The sequence below is a fragment of the Eurosta solidaginis genome, chromosome 2, assembly GCF_040869045.1.
Source record: "Eurosta solidaginis isolate ZX-2024a chromosome 2, ASM4086904v1, whole genome shotgun sequence".
NCBI classification, from domain to species: domain Eukaryota; kingdom Metazoa; phylum Arthropoda; class Insecta; order Diptera; family Tephritidae; genus Eurosta; species Eurosta solidaginis.
Window position 1 is genome coordinate 33459747 of NC_090320.1, and position 13009 is coordinate 33472755.

General features: G+C 34.0%; 1 protein-coding gene across 1 annotated transcript in view; it reads left to right on the forward strand.

The window, feature by feature from the left end:
• The first annotated feature begins 1573 nt into the window (after positions 1-1573).
• The window catches only part of AkhR (Adipokinetic hormone receptor), a 39910-nt gene continuing 28474 nt past the window's right edge, over positions 1574-13009 (forward strand). The window contains exon 1 of the mRNA XM_067764924.1: positions 1574-1790. The gene's annotated coding sequence lies outside the window, so the exon portion shown is untranslated. The remainder of the gene's footprint in view (positions 1791-13009) is intronic.

Genomic DNA, 13009 nt, shown 5'->3' on the forward strand with positions numbered 1-13009 from the left:
AGGGAATGAATTTAATTTTATATGTGTTTCTTCATTTTTTCAAGCTTTCAAACTTGAAGAGGAAGCTGTCAGAGGTTTCGATATGGAAGAGAGCGGTAATATTTAAGGATTAATTTTTCATTTTCGATATCGAAAAAGGAGTAATATAATTTTTCGAAATGAAAGACATTTTTAGACAACAATTTTTTTGTTTTCGAAAAAAAATTGTTGTTTGTTAAAAACTCGAAATATTAAATTTCAGTGATCCTTTAATTCGATATGGGTAGAGATTCCGAAATTGAAAAACATTTTGAGAGTACAAGTGTTTAGCTCAAATCGTATTTTTAGCTTTCAATATCGAAAAAGTGGAAGAGGTTTTTATTTGGAAAAAAGAGAGCGGTAATATTTCAAGATTAAAAAAATTGTATTTTTTATTTTGCATATCGAAAAAGTAGTAATATAATTTTTAGAAATTAATGAAATTTTTAGACAACAATGTTTTTTTTTTAAACTCGAGATGCTTTATTTCGATATGTTTAGAGATTTCGAAATTGAAAAACTTTCGGAAATACAGACGTTTTAGTTCAAATAGTATTTTTAGCTTTCGATATCGAAAAAGTGTAAGAGCTTTTTATATGGAAAAAAGAGCGGTAATATTTCATTATTAAAAAAAATTTTATTTGTTATTTTCGATATCGAAAAAGTAGTAATATAATTTTTCGAAATTAAAGAAATTTTTAGACAACAATGTTTTTTTTTTAACTCGAAATGCTTTATTTCGATATGTTTAGAGATTTCGAAATTGAAGAACTTTCGGAAATACAGGTGTTTTAGTTCAAATAGTATTTTTAGCTTTCGATATCAAAAAAGTGTAAGAGGTTTTTATATGAAAAAAAGAGCGGTAATATTTCATTATTAAAAAAAATGTATTTGTTATTTTCGATATCGAAAAAGTAGTAATATAATTTTTCGATTTTCGAAATTTTACTTTTCGTAACTTTCGTAAAAAAGTTTCAGATACCTTTTTTTCATTTCCTTATTTGCTATTTTCCCCCATTTTAACACATTCTGGACAAAAAACACCCATTGACCTTTTTTAGTTCTTCGAAAAAAACTCACAGTAATATATTTCTGAATTTTTCGCTGCCTGTCATTTCAACTTTAAAAGAAGAAAATGTATTCCATTCAAATAAGACAAGTAGTTCGAGAATGTCTATATTTTGTTTTATTATTTTTAACACAATAACTAATAAAAAGCATACTATGAAGGTTCCAATTTTGAACTTCGAAATTTCATTTTTATTTTTTGCAGGGAAACTTCGAAAAAACTGAAAAATTACGTTTTTACTTATATGACCATCTTTTAGAAAAACAAAAAGCTTTGTCCACAACAAAGACATGTGCTGTGCATTGTACTGCTATTATTGTGCCCACGAGTGTATGTATATATTGTACGTAGATTTTTTGCAATTACATATTATTATTTTTGTTTTTTGTTACTGCTGCTGCTGCCTTTCGCACACAACTTCATTTTGACTTTATTGTTAAGTATTCCTTCTCAGCTTTGAATATGTGATTACATTTCGCATTTTGTGGTTGCATTTTGACGTGAGCTGTCTTTAAGCGCGCAACGTTTATTAGTGGCACATAACTCAATAACGGAATCGATAAGTAAAGTTACAAATTTTTAAGTGAAAAAAAAAATCGCGGCCTTAAAAGGCAAACTATCAAAAGAGCCAATTGAATTTAATTCGCGATTCGTATATAAACAAAAGCGGGGAAACGAAGGAGAAAACAAACTTCAAACATAGGTGCATATATTAGCAGGATATACAATCAAAAATTATTATGTATATGTATATGCTTGTGTACTAAGATATAAAGAGTTTTAATTAACTTAATTTTGTATCACGAAAGTTTTTCAAACTCATAAGAGTGAGCACAATTGTTTGATTTGCCTCCTGGAGTATGGTATCAAACCAAGGCGAATTCAGTACCAGGTGTTGTTATCCCAACAGCTGATTGCTTCTTCTTGATTATTTTCCATACAGCGCATTGGACTTTAATATGTCAGTTAATCGAAGTAAATTAAAATTTTCTTTAGACTTGACGTTCTTCTGCACGGCGAATTGGTTGAATTCGCTTTGCCACCACCTGGTATTTATTCGCCTTGTATCAAATTATATGCGCAAATAGTACCGCTCTAAATGATATGTTATCGAAACGCACCTGAATTTTCTCTGTAAGGATATTCTTAAATTACGAAAAGAATTGTTTAATATTTTTATGAGCTAAAACTATAAAAAACCAGATCCGGCAACTTTTTTTTTAATTTTGTGTAGCTGTGTAGTTCATCGCATTTAGTTTTTCGAAAATCTGCCTTTTGGCAGACCCAGCTTCCAATTTTTTAAACAAACTTAGGGGCTCATCTATCTATCTATCTATTTATATATATAAAATTCAAATTATGTATGCATGTATGTGTGTATGTATGTAGATATAGTTGCGTCCTAAACGTATCGACCGATCACAACCAAATTTGCACAACCCACTAGAAACCTTCCAAGAATGGTCATAGGCTAAAAAAATAATGTCGATATATAAAAGGGGCGTAGCACCTCACATGCAAAATGAATATTTGGCACTACATAACTCTGAAGGTATTCATTCTAGAACATTGAAATTCAGTAAGGAGTTATATGAGGTCAATCCCTAACACCCCAAGAAAAAATGAGAGTTGGGGGTGAAGGGGGCGTGGTACCTCCATATAAATGGATTTATCATACTGCATATCTCTTGATGTAGTAATGGTAGGATAATGAAAATTGGTAAGGAGCTATATGAGGTTAAGTCCTAACACCTCCAGTAAAATGTGGAATTGGGGAAAAGAGTGCGTGGCACCTTCCCTACAAATGGGATTTTTCAGAACTATGGCTGCCGCACAAACTTAGATTATTATAACAGCTAAAGTTTGACTACAGAGTTGTTTGGCTGTTATTCCTTTTGGATGTTTATTAATCTACCGCCGTTAAAATTTGTTATTAACTTCAGTCTACCCACATCTTCTATCTATCTATCTATATATATAAAATTTAAATTATGTATGTATGTAGGTATAGATCGGGTTTCGTCCTAAACGGATCAACCGATCACAACCAAATTTGTACAACCCACTTGAAACCTTCCAGCGATGGTCATAGACTAAAAATAATTTCGATATATAAAAGAGGTGTGGCACCTGCCATACAAATGGAATCTTTGATACTGCATAACTCTGAAGGTATTCATGCTAGAACATTGAAATTCAGTAAGGAGTTATATGAGGTCAATCCTTAACACCACCAAGAAAATGTGCGGTGAGGGACAAAGGGGCGTGGCACCTCTCATACAAATGGAATAATGAAAATTGGTAAGGAGCTATATGACGTTAAGTCCTAACAGCACCAGTAATATATGGAATTGAAAAAAAAACAACACAAATGGGACTTTCAGAACTATGGCTGCCTTAAAAACTTAGCTTATTTCAACACGTAAAGTTTGATTGCAGAGTTGGGTTTGGCTGTTATTCCTTTAGTATTCTTTTATGTTATCTTTAGGGTTAGTCTTTTTGGAGACGCCTGGTGGAACCGGAAAAAAACATCTCTGTTTAATTTGATATTAAGTGATGTAAGAGCAAAAAGAGAAATCACTATGGCAGTTGCTTTCTCAGATACCGCGGATACCCTCTGTGTAGTGGATGTACAACTCCGCATTTAAATGACCACTGTCTGCAAACATCTGATACACCGATGTGCAACATAAGCAAACGGTCAGGCCAAAGTGAGGGTGTGCGATGTGTGCACCATGACTCATAAACAGTCGCTGCAAATTTTAGAACGAATCTTTAAGAATTTAAGGTGTAATGATCATCACAAAGGTGGTGCTTTCCTTTTACTTACTGGAACAGCCGCAGTTGAAGTAAATGCGTGCTTTTTCGTCTATAGACGGCTTTACGTACAAAAATTTACTCTATTTAGAAATATGAGAGGGCATTTTGGCGGAAAAACTTCAGCAACAGCTTTTGCTAACCAACTTCTTGAAATTAATTATGGAAAAATTCCTATTTCTTTACTAACAGATTTGATTTCTTTTCCTGCAAGTATTTTAGAAATTATGACATCACCTGAAGCTTTAATAGCTAATGTTTCTTCCAAATATTGAATCTATCTTTACAAACTATAAATGGCTTTGAGAAAAGGCATTTTAGGCACCTTAAAATGACAATGTTAATATCACAAGAACCAAGACAACTTATCACTCTATTAACACAGTCGCGGAAGAGTCCCAAGCTGTGCATATCTGATTGAGTTTATTAGCTCTTTTGAGCCATCAGAAATAATATCATAATATTTATGCTTCATTATTTCGATTCTCCACGCTTATGTAGTAGGAAGGACAAGGCTTTTCATCACAAAACTTTTACGAATGTCATTTAAGCAATTCATTTTATCGGAAAATTTCGAAAACAAAAAAGTTTACAACCAAGGATTCCATTGATATCGATAGATTTGTCTTTTCAATTTTAAATGCCTCAAATTTCCTATGCAATGAAGCTCAAGGACAATCATTAGCTGCGAATCAAGGGATTGATGAGCGCAATACAAACTTTATAGCTTCAGAGCTTCTGCAACTCAATTGTCAACCTCACCTACGTGAGGGGAATCCTGTTACAAATATGAATATATCATACAACAACAGTCATTACTTACTTACTTACTTAATTGGCGCTTAACCATATAAACGGTTATGGCCGTCCATTAGCAGTCATTAGCTGTTGCAGATGTCAATCTTACCAACTCATGTTTTACCCATGGCCAGTTACGAGTAGCCTGCATTTTTTTATAGAAACGTGGAATAAAACCCACGGGCATAAGCTAGTTATGTATAACGCAGCAAGCCATTTCTTGTCGTGTATCATAGGAAGATCTGACAAAAATCGACTTTTCTGAAAAATCGGTTGTATGGTGGATATATGCTATAGTGGTCCGATCCGGCCGGTTCTGACAAATGTCTAATCGGACACCTAAATATACCCGCTCACCAAATTTTATCAACATATCTCAAAAATTGAGGGACTAGTTTGCATACAAATAAACAGACGGACATGGCTAAATCAACACAGCTCTTCATCCTGAACATTTCGGTATACTTATTGCTGGGTCTACCTATTCTCCTTTAAGGACTTACAATTTTGAGATTCGTAACAAACTTCATATACCATTTCATTTTGATGAAAGGTATAATAAATAATTGGCGGCCACCGTGGTGTGATGGTAGCGGCCCCGCCTACCACACCGAATGCCCTGGATTCACACCCCGGACAAAGCAACATCACAATTTTAGAAATAAGGTTATTCAATTAGAAGAAAATTTTTCTAAGCGGGGTTGCCCTCGGAAGTGTTTGGCAAGCACTCCGAGTGTATTTCTGCCATGAAAAGCTCTCAGTGAAAACTCATCTGCCTCGCAGATGCCGTTCGGAGTCGGCATAAAAACAAGGACAAGGTCCCGCCAATTTGTAGGAAAAATTAAAAAATCACTTCGGAGGTTATCGCGCCTTACATTTATTTTATTTATTTATAATAAATAGCGAACTTCGAAATGTTTTGGAGGATACTTTGAAAAACAGGGAAATCACTTTTTTGCTTATTGATCATACTACAAAAATCACAGCCCATAATAAGACTTTCCGTTTAAATCTTTTACAAGCATCCATATATGCATATGTATAAGTAAATCTGTTTGTACACATAGTATGTATATTAGGGTGGGTCGATTTGTATGGACGAAAGTTAACTGATATCGCGGAAAAAAAATTCCACTACGCATACCCAAAAAAATAATTTTCGAGCCTGCAAAATTTCATTTTTTTTACTTTTTTCGACTTTGATTTTTAAGGTTTCTTTCATGACCTACTAAAAAAATTTTCATTTGATTGAAAAATTTTCATATATACTCTGTCCGACCCAAAAACCTTGTCGATAACAGTTTTTGAAAAAAAAAATATTTTTACGGACTTACAATTTTAAATTAATCATTTTCGTTGTTTAAATTTGAAAATTATTAATCATTTTCATAATTTTTTTTTAAATATTATATTTAAATATAGTTTTATTTTGGCTTATTTTTTTTTATTATAAATTTATTTTATATGTAAATTTTTTTTGAATTATTATTTATTTTAATAATAAATATTTAAAATTTCATTCTCAATAATCAGTTTTATAAATAAATTAAAATTGGAATTAGTAATTTTATTTAGTATTGTTAAATTTGTGCCAGCATCCGCGGTTATAAAAATAATACAAGTAAAAATTTTTCAGTGAAAGATATAAATTAAAAATATATATAAATTTATTAAGTGGAATTTTAGATTTATTTCTGGTTTAGTTTTTTCAAAAAACTGTTATCGCCAACGTTTTAAGCGGACATTTTTGGGACGGACAGGGTATACATATGAAAAAAACCTTAAAAATCAAAGTCGAAAAAAAGTAAAAAAAAAACGAAATTTCGCAGGCCCGAAAATTATTTTTTTGGGTATGCGTAGTGGAACTTTTTTTCTTGAGCCCAAATCCTATCGAAAAATCTATGGCGCGATATCGGTTAACTTCCGTCCATACAAATCGACCCACCCCAATGTATATACATTCAAACACATAGAAATAAGTGTGCCACTGCAATGATGGTGCAATGTCCACTGATACGACGGACGATGCTGCTAAAATTATTTATTATTGATAATAATAATTTGGTCTTACCAAACGGCCAGCATAGCTCCTCTTCTTCTTCGGGCAAAATGTTGATATTTGAATTGGAATTGTTGTTGCAGTCAAAATTTCACGGCTATTATTACATATAATTTTCGTGGTCATGTTGCGTTGCGATTTTTATTTTGAATTGTATATTTATTTATTTACATTGATTTTGTTGATTACAATTTGTTTCTTGTTTTTTTTTCTATGATTTTTCGGGGATGATCAACTTATTTAATCTTGCTAAATTAGATGCACATACATACATATGTATGTATCTATGTATTAATATACATACAAATATATAAACGCAATATTATTCTAATATGAGCATGCCATACCAAATCTGTGAGTCGTGCTATGAAATCGAACTTTGAGCAATTATTTTGTAAATAAACACAAACAATGTAGGGAAAAGTAAAAAAAAAAACATTTTATATTGATACAAAAACACCATTTTTTCAGCTAATAAGACTAAAAAAATTGTATACCCAGTGGTGCTAGGACTTAACAGTGAATTGTAGCACAACAGAGATAAAGGGTCAGATTATGTTTCGACACCGTGACACTTCATATCGCATTTACTCACCTTCACAGTCACCAATATACAACACCAAAAATTGCATAAAGGCATTCAGGTTGACAGTCACTCACTGAAGTGAATGAATGCTGTTATATTATAATAATTTTGGTTGCCGCGAGAAAAAATTACCCGTTGCGTTATACATAATTTGCCCCTAACTTCGTTACAGACTTTTATGAATAAAAATGCTGATAAGAAATATGATACCGCAACAAATATGTGCATATGTACATATACCAAAAAGAGAAAAAAAAATTATTTTCGAAAAACTGCCACGCCCATATTTTCGATATTGAAAATTTCAAAAAATAACAATGATTTGAGATTTGTATCATTAACTGAAGCAGGTAAATACAGTTATCATCCATTTTCCAAAATTAAATTCGCAAAATCACAACGCCAACTTCGAAAACACGATGACGTCACGGTTTCACTGTGAAAAACACAACAACAACATTCGTTCGAAATAATCTATTTTTTTAGAAAATTTAAATTTCGAAAATCGTAGAAAGTATTGTACTTAAATATGTATTGAAAAGTTTAGTTTTTTGTTCAATTTTCGATTTCGAATATTGCCATGTTGAAATATTTGCTTTCGAAAATTTATAAAATCTATTAATAAAATATATAATTATTATAAATTTCGTTCACAAAATTTCGAAAATAATCGAAAATACCATACTTGGTATGCAAGAGAATGTACATGTTTTTTTTTTTGAATTTTCGAAACTTGATTAAGCTCATCAAACGCCTTAGATTATTTCGAAAATCACACTAATGAAAGCTTTTAGACGTATACCAAACAAGCGTTCGAGATAATTAATTTTTTAGAAATTTAAAATTTCGAAAATCGTAGAAAGTATTATACTAAAATTTGTTTAGTTATTGATAAAATATATAATTATTATAAATTTCATTCACAAAATTTCGAAAATAACCGAAAATACCATACTTGATATGTAAGATAAAGTAAATGTTTTTTTTTTTTAATTTTCGAAACTTGATTAAGCTCATCAAACGTCATAGATTTTTTCCAAAATAGCTGTGTAGATGACGTGCACATATATTACAGTCATGAGAACTCTTAGACATATACCATTCTAATGCTCGAAATAATTTATTTTTTATAAAATTAAAATTTCGAAAATCGTGGAAAGTATTATACTTAAATTTGTAACGGAAAGTTTAGTTTTTTGTTCAATTTCCGATTTCGAATATATAATTATTATAAATTTCGTTCACAAAATTTCGAAAATAACCGAAAATACAATATTTGATATGTAAGAGAAAGTACATGGTTTTTTTTAATTTTCGAAACTTGATTAAGCTCATCAAACGTCATAGCTTATTTCGAAAATAGCTGTATAGATGACGTGTACATATCGTTACGAATATTAGCAAAACTAAGGGGTGCTGCTATCTCTAAGCCGATGCTAAGCAGTGACGTGAATTCACATCCATAGATCAATCATTATGTATCTACATAAACGAAACAATAATTGCGTCTACAAATATGTACCATGTACGTATACGAGCAGCGGAGAGTCAAAGCACAAACACATGCATATATCTGAGATACTCCTATAAGTATGCAATGAGAAAAACTATAAAATTGTGCAATTGTAGTTACAGCTGAGAAGTTTGAGAGCTGCTGGACTAGTAGATTCTGGAAGCGCCTAGAAAATGCGAAGGTTGAAATCAAAGAGTATAAAAGGCGGCAATTGTAGAGGCGCTGGAATTCAGTTTGATTTGAGTTGTCAAGCAGTTTTGACTAAGACGCTATCTAGCGAGCAAGAGGAGTATTATTTTGAATAGTAGAGTTTCATTTGAGCTATCAATCAGTTTGCTTATTAAGCAAGCTATTCGTTGCACAGTTTGAGTGTTATTGTGAAGTACTTTAATAAAGGCCATTTTGCATTATTACATATTGGAGTTATTTATTCAACAGTTTAGTGATTTGCTAGTAAATTCGTTACAATTGGTGTCAGAAGAGGAATTGTTGAATAAATTCCAGAGGACAACAAGGACATGGCAAAGTTCAGTGAATTGAAGATCCAGCAACTAAAGAAGGAGTTGGAGAGTCGTGGATTGAATACAAGCGGCGTTAAACTCGAACTTCAGGCACGGCTACGAGAGGCAATGGAAGCAGAAGAAATTGATGTGGAAGAGTATGTCTTTCATCTTGATGGCGAGGAGACAACAAAAATTGAAGAGAAAAACGAAACATCGCAGACAGTTACAAGCACAGACTTGAACATGATATTGGCTGCAATAACTGCTCAAACATCGACAGTGGTATCTCAGCTGGAATCGCAGGAGACACGTTTAACATCCAAGATGGAAGCACAGGAGTCACGTGTAACAGAAATGTGATCACAAATATCCACCAACATGTCATCTCAACTGGAAGAACAGAAGTCACATATTGCAGAAATGTCGTCAGAAATAACATCGAAGATAGAAGCACAAGAAACGCGTATATCCGAAATGTCGGCGCAAATTTCAGCACAGATATCATCGCAGATCTCTGCTCAACTGGAAGAGCAAGAAGGACGTATTTCCTCGAAGTTGGAGGCGCAAGATACAAAAATTTTACAGGTTGCAGAAAAAATCGACGCCGAGGTGGATGCTTTGAGAGGACGTATCGAGCAGTTGCAACTAAATCGTCCAGCAGTTTCAACGAGTAATCCAAAGGTAAAAACACCATCCTTTGACGGTTCTGTTCCTTTCCAGGTCTTTAAGCTACAATTTGAGAAGACCGCAACAGTTAACAACTGGAATGCTGAAGATAAAGTTGCTGCATTGTTCGTAGCTTTAAAAGGACCAGCTGCGGAAATCTTACAGACCATCCCATAGTACGAGCGGAACAACTACGAAACATTGATGAGCGCTTTAGAGAGACGTTACCGAAGCGAGCATAGAAAACAGATATTCCAAATTGAGTTGCAAAACCATCACCAAGGAGCGAATGAGACTTTGCAGGAGTTTGCCTCGGATGTTGAAAGGTTGGCACATTTGGCAAATGCGGACGCAACCGTGGAGTACACCGAGAGGGTAAAAATCTAGAGTTTTATAAATGGCATACGGGACGTCGAAACGAAGCGAGCCACATACGCAAACCCAAAGCCAACATTTGCAGAAACGGTATCCCATGCTCTGATTCAGGAAACAGCATCGCTTCTGTGTAAGTCAGTTTACAAAGCACGCCGTGTGGAGGTAGAAAGGCCAGAGTGTGTAGACGCAATATTGGAGGCGCTGAAAGGATCACAAAAGCGGAGTGAAAAAGTTATCAAATGCTTCAAATGCGGGAAGTCCGGTCACATTGCACGCCATTGCGATCTTGGTCCTAATAGTTCCAACAATGTGGGTAGCCGTAAACGCAAAGCTGGAGGAGATGAGCAAGAGCGAGTAAGAGGTAGAGATCGAGAGCTAGATCCAGCTATTGAATGCCCTGTTATATCTGTGTTGCAAATTAGTAGAAAATCGGGCAGTCTTACCGTCAGAGGGAATGTGGATGGCAAAGAACATGTACTGACTGTAGATACGGGCGCATCTCATTCCTTGATTCGATCTGATTTGGTCTACAGGAGAATAAAGTCATTACCTGGAGCAAGGTTGCGTACGGTCACTGGCGAGTATAACCAAGTCCAGGGAGAAGTGGTATGTGAAGTCTTGATTGGAAAGGTCACGGTTCTACACAAATTCGTTGTGGCGAAGATCGTTGAAGAAGTCATATTGGGAGTGGACTTCTTGGTTGACCATGACATCAAGATCGATATGCAGAGAAAGGTGATGCGTTATGAGAACCAGGATATACCACTTCAAGTTGGAGAAAGGGTTCAGTAGTAATCGAGTAATGGTGGAGAAGACTCGACAAAGGCCACGAAAGTCAAAAGAAAAGGTTGGTGGATCGAATGGGCCAAATAAAGCGAAATTAAAAGTACCTGCGAGAAAAAGACCGGCATCGACAAACCCTAATGGACGCACTAAAACGACTGAAAGAATTTTTCAGAAAGAATGCAAGGCTGGTTTCAAGCCAGCGCGCACTACTGTTGTGAAACGTCCAGACGATAATGATGATGCAAAGTCAATCCGTCAAGTGCAAGCTCTGCGAAGTTCATTGGCCAAACAACAGAGTGCGAGGGAACGATCAAGAATAATGAGTAGTAAGATGAAACTCAGGTACAATGAGAACAAAAATTCGGAAGGTTTCTTGGAGGGAGATTTGGTACTGTTAAACAACCCTCACCGGCGGAAAGATGTTCCAGCCAAATTTCGGTGCAGTTGGGAAGGCCCGTACCAAGTTGTGAAGAAGATCAGTGATACCATCTACCGCATGCAAAGCATTGGGAAACCACGGAGTAGAAGAGTGGTACATTTGGAGATGCTAGCGGCGTTTAGATCGGGAGATTTTTCTGATCGGGACGATCAGACTTAGGTGGAGGGCAGTGTTACGAATATTAACAAAACTAAGGGGTGCTGCTATCTCTAAGCCGATGCTAAGCAGTGACGTGAATTCACATCCATAGATCAATCATTATGTATCTACATAAACGAAACAATAATTGCGTCTACACATATGTACCATGTACGTATACGAGCAGCGGAGAGTCAATGCACAAACACATGCATATATCTGAGATACTCCTATAGGTATGCAATGAGAAAAACTATAAAATTGTGCAATTGTAGTTACAGCTGAGAAGTTTGAGAGCTGCTGGACTAGTAGATTCTGGAAGCGCCTAGAAGATGCGAAGGTTGAAATCAAAGAGTATAAAAGGCGGCAATTGTAGAGGCGCTGGAATTCAGTTTGATTTGAGTTGTCAAGCAGTTTCGGCTAAGACGCTATCTAGCGAGCAAGAGCAGTATTATTTTGAATAGTAGAGTTCATTTGAGCTATCAATCAGTTTGGTTATTAAGCAAGCTATTCGTTGCACAGTTTGAGTGTTATTGTGAAGTACTTTAATAAAGGCCATTTTGCATTATTACATATTGGAGTTATTTATTCAACAGTTTAGTGATTCGAACTTAGCAGAGGATTGCAAAGAAGAGGATTTGCTAGTAAATTCGTTACAATATATTACAGTCATGAGAACTCTTACACATATACCATTCTAATGTTCGAAATAGTTAACTTTTTAGAAAATTAAAATTTCGAAACCCGTAGAAAGTATTATACTTAAATATGCAACGGAAAGTTTAGTTTTTTGTTCAATTTTCGATTTCGAATATTGTCATGTTCAAATATTTGATTTCGAAAATAAATTTATAAAATCTATTAATAAAACATATAATTATTATAAATTTTTATGTAAAAATTACGAAAATAATATGGTTTTTTTTTTGTTTTAATTTTCGAAACCTGATTACCACCAATTTACATTTACATAAATCACAGAGATGTCGTGAGAATTTTTGGACGTATATCACTCTAATGTTCGAAATAATAAATTATTTAAACTTTGAAAGTTTTCCATGCATCACTTTTTAGAAATCAAAAATATCGATTCGATTTCCTATTTCGAAAATTTATCCCACCTAGGGTGTTTTATGTATTCATATAAAGCTCCAAGCTACATAATTATATTAAACTTATTGCTTTTATTCGGTATCGAAAATTTCGAAAAACTGCCGAAATACTTAATTCAAATTTTTTTTT